We start from the raw sequence: 4,949 nt of genomic DNA, 5'->3' as shown, positions 1-4,949 counted from the left end.
TCTCTCTCTGTCTCTCTCTCCCTCTCTCTTTGTGTGACTTTCTCTCTGTCTCTCCCGATCTCTCTCTCCCTGTCTAATATTGTTATGAAGTTGCATATATAAGGTTAAAAATGTGGTGTTTGACAAATGTAAATATTGAAAAGAAATGCTGAGAAAACCAAAACGAACCATCCAGCGTTGTGTCTTTAGAAAGCCTGTGTCTTTGTGCTGGGGATTTTAAACTGCAGAAAGCAGGCTGCAGAAGACAGCTTTACAACATTTGTGTCCAAAGCAGCAGCCAGAGTCCCAGCAGAGCAAAACAGGCTTTGAATTGGGTCAATGATTTTAAAACAAGCTCTCAAACACACACAACCAAAAGACAGTTTCATTTTACAGATATTTAATTTACTCTTTCCCACTCACCAAAGGGTTTGTGACTAATTACAAAGCCGGGATATTTTAACCCCAGGGTTTCAAACTCCAGCCCCCCTCACACCCCACAATCGAACCAGAACAAAGAACAAAGAACAATACAGCACAGGAACAGGCCCTTCGGCCCTCCAAGCCCGTGCCGCTCCCCGGTCCAGGATTGAATCCTGAATCCAGGATCCCCGCCCAATTTTCCAGCCTATCTACATCCTAATATCATTTCCACCGAGCTGTCCCTCACAGCTACGATGCTTTGTTCATCACAACCTATTTACTCAACCCCACCCCCCCATTCCAGACCATGTGATCTCCAGGGAGAGGCGAAAACCCAGAGTGAAAACCCCAGGGCCAATATGGGGAAAAAAAATCTGGGAAATTCCTCTCCGACCCCCTGAGTCGATCGAAACGAGTCCAGGAGATCACACTGGCCCTGATCAGAAAATGCTTCCCAACCCTATTCATTTCCACTTCTGCTTTTCGAACACCATCTGAATTCCCTGCCCCCGAGACAGGTTCCCAACTATCCGCAGTCTCGCTCTGTACTGGCACCAGCAAGATGATCATAGAATGAAGCCTTGAAACGAGAAACAAATAACAATTAGCCCGCGCCGCTCCCCGGTCCAAACTAGACCACTCTTTTGTATCCCTCCATTCCCACTCCGTTCATATAGCTGTCTAGATAAGTCTTAAACGTTCCCAGTGTGTCCGCCTCCACCACCTTGCCCGGCAACACATTCCAGGCCCCCACAACTCTCTGTGTAAAATATGTCCTTCTGATATCTGTGCTAAACCTCCCCCCCTTCACCTTGAACCTATGACCCCTCGTGAACGTCACCACCGACCCGGGAAAAAGCTTCCCACCGTTCACCCTATCTATGCCTTTCAGAATTTTATACACCTCTATTAAGTCTCTCTCCTCATAACCAAGCCCCTCCATACCAGGCAACATCCTGGTAAACCTCCTCTGTACTCTCTCCAAAGCCTCCACGTCCTTCTGGTAGTGTGGCGACCAGAACTGGACGCAGTATTCCAAATGCGGCCGAACCAACGTTCTATACATCTGCAACATCAGACCCCAACTCTCTCTGTCTCTCTCACACACTGTCTCTGTTTAATATTGTTATGAATCTGCATATAGGGTAAAACATCTGGTGTTTGACAAATGTTAATATTGAAAAGAAATGCTGAGAAAACCAAAACAAACCATCCAGCGTTGTGTCTTTAGAAAGCCTGTGTCTTTGTGCTGGGGATTTTAAACTGCAGAAAGCAGGCTACAGAAGACAACTTTACAACATTTGTGTCCAAAGCAGCAGCCAGAGTCCCAGCAGAGCAAAACAGGCTTTGAATTGGGTCAATGATTTTAAAACAAGCTCTCAAACACACACAACCAATTGCATTCAAATTGGGGCGTTGGTGACAGCCTCAAGTCACTCAAATTGCAGGAATACTGTGAGGAAATTCTGGGTATTTAAACCCGGGACAGGGGGAAATAATGGGGAGGGAGCGACCTTGCTGCCTCTTTAGATTGAAGGAGGGAGAGTCTGATACTGAATCCTGCAGTAATATATACAGCTTCATCACATCACCATCTAAATAGAAGCAGAAACCAACTCAGAAAGTATTCCAGACCCAAGCAGCAGAAGAAAGTTCACACTTCCAACAGATGCCTGGTGTTATATTATTTGAGGGTGACTCTATTCTGTAATGATTTATTTCATTATTCCTGAGTGAGTCTTGTCATTGGAACAGCATTCTACTGGGGAGTTTATTCAGTTTGTTCATTGTTTTAATAAGGTTGTCACCCAGTCTAAATTAAAGACCTGTTAGTTGTTCCTGATACAGAGAGTGTCAGATCCTGCTTTAATTTACCAATTCCTCCCACAGTCCAAAGCTGTGCGGGTTGGGTGGATTGGCCGTGTTAAATTGACCCCAGTGTCAGGGGGATTAGCAGGTTAAAAGTGTGGGGTTATGGGAATAGGGCCTGGTTGGGATTGTGGTCGGTACAGACTAGATGGGCCGAATGGCCTCCTTCTGCACATCTGTCTAAAACCAGTAGCTTTCTCCTGTCTCACACACACTTACTTAAGATTACGAGGCAAGGTGTATCCCTTTAGGGGGTTACAAAATAGCGCAGAGGGAAACATCACCTCAGCGTGGTAACAATATTTACAATCCCACAATCACACACCCACCCTCCCTTAGTCAATGAATGAATGATTCAAATGACAATGAAGGTAATTCTGCACAGCAAGATCCCACTGCCAGTCCCACGATGGAGGAGGACACCCCCAGACTCTGTGTCTCTTTCTCCCTGCCCCTCCTGAGACCCTCTCTCACCCCCCCCCCCCCCACACACCCTCTCTGTTTAGCTCTCCCTCCATTTCTCTATTTCTCTCTCTGCCTCCTCCCCCTCCCCAACCCTTCTCCTTCTCCTCAATCTTTCCTGTTTAAAGTTCTGCTCACGGTCACAGTGCGAGGAATAGGGAGCCAGACCCACCTGTGTGCACAGCAAGATCCCACACACACAACCTGGTGAGGGCCAGATTAAATAAATGTGGGTGAGGACTGCAGGAGAGTGTGTGGGAAACGGGATCCACTCCTCTCTCTCTCTCTCTCTTCCCAAATTAAATTAACAACAATTCACATTAGTGTTTTCTTTAACCTTTTATTGAAAGATGAAATATAGACAGGAATGTCTGGGGAGAGAGAGAGGGGAGGGGTGCTGGGATTGGTAAGAACGCTGGAGAGACAGAGACAGGGAAATTCTTTCCCCCCCTCCCATCCAAATAGAAATTCCTGGGAAAAGAGAGAGAGAAAAGAATCTGGAGTCACACAGCACAGAAACAGGCCCTTCGGCCCACCAGCTCCATGCTGGCCATCAAATCCCAATCTATCCTCCTCCCATTCCCCAGCACTTGCTCCAGAGCCTACGATGCCTCGGCGATTAAAGTGCTTGAATTTACCCGACCCCTTTTCATGCTTTTTCCTTGAACCCACTTTGCGGTCCCTGAGCCAGATTTTGTTTAATAAAGTGTGGTCGTTGTTGCAGTGCAGGCAAAGGCCACAGGCCCAGTGTGTGCACAGCAAGATCCCACAGCAGCAGCAGCAGCAATGTGAACCTGAATCAGATGGGACACAATCCTCCCACCCCCCACTCTCTTGCCTGCTGTGACCCCCCCTTCCCCACTCACTACCCTGTGTGTGTGTGTGTGTGTCTGCATCATCCCAAATCTCCAGAAAGGCTGGAACTCCCTCTTAAAAGTAACCCTTTTTAAAACTAAAATCCCTGTGGTGCACAGCAAGATCCCACAAAGTGCAGTCAGCTGTGTTGAGCGTTTTTTTAATTTGGGAATAGTTTATACAGAGTGAGGGAGCCAGAGAGGGGCTGAGACAGTGAAATCCCTCTCTCAGGACCCTCAGAATTAAACTGGGGACCCTGTCCCTCACTGAAACCCCCCTCCCTCTAACAGCCTGTGTCTCTCCCCCTGCATCTAACTCACAACTCCAGCTGTTTCCATCCCTCCCTCTTCCTCTCTCTCCCTGCCTCTCTGTCTACATCTGTTTCTGCTCGAGAAGAGACAGGGAGAGAGAGAACAGGGAGAGAGAGAGACGGGGAGAGACAGAGATAAAGCGAGAGAGACAGCTATTTGATAATTAATTGTGTATGGTCGCATTATTGAGTGTGGTTTAATTTGGTGATTTTTTTATACAGAGAGGCAGAGAGAGAGGTGAAGACAGTGACATTCTCTCCCTGGCACCCTCGCAAGTTCAAAGGCACAAAAGCTGCAGACACTCACACACACAAACTGGGTTTGGTAAGTTTCCCAATCTCTGCAGCTTCCCATGTGGCCCAGGGTTTGAATTGAAATTTAAAAGCAGCTTGGAGACACTGCAGGATTTTTGAGTTGAGTTTCTCCCCCCCTCACCCTGTAAATATAAAATAGAAATTCCTGGATTAAAATATTCCCTTGGACAGAGCAGAGGGAATGTATGAGTGGTGTGTGTGTGTCTGAGACCTAGGCTGGATTTGGGAATATCTGCCTGCTGAAGAGGGTCAGTGAAACCATCCTGGCTGAATATCTCATCGCTAAAGAGTCACAGAGAGAGATATCTGATCAATAAATGTTTTACTGAACCCACTCTGGATGCTCCCTCTATCTCTGTCTTTCTCACTAACTTCATTGCAGTGTTAATGTAAGCCTTGTGACACTAGTAAATAAACTTTAAATCTTTCAACTTGAAAAACTCTCTCTTCCTGTCTCTCTCAGTAACTGCAGCGTTAATGTGAGCCTTACTTGTGACAGGAATAAACAAACTTTAAAACTTTAAACATCCGCTCTGTCTCTTTATCTCTCTGTCTCTTTCTGTCTCTTTATCTCTGTCTCTGTGTGTCTCTCTGTCTCTCTCTCAGTAACTTCATTGCAGTGTTAATGTAAGCCTTACTTGTGACACTAATAATCAAACTTTAAAACTTTCAACTTTAAAAACTCTGTCTGTGTGTCTCTGTCTCAATTCAGACACTAGTTCAGTGCCAGGTTGAG

The sequence above is a fragment of the Mustelus asterias genome, unplaced genomic scaffold, assembly GCF_964213995.1.
Source record: "Mustelus asterias unplaced genomic scaffold, sMusAst1.hap1.1 HAP1_SCAFFOLD_444, whole genome shotgun sequence".
Lineage (NCBI taxonomy): Eukaryota > Metazoa > Chordata > Chondrichthyes > Carcharhiniformes > Triakidae > Mustelus > Mustelus asterias.
The sequence above is the reverse complement of the archived record's forward strand: the minus strand, read 5'-3'. Positions refer to the sequence as shown.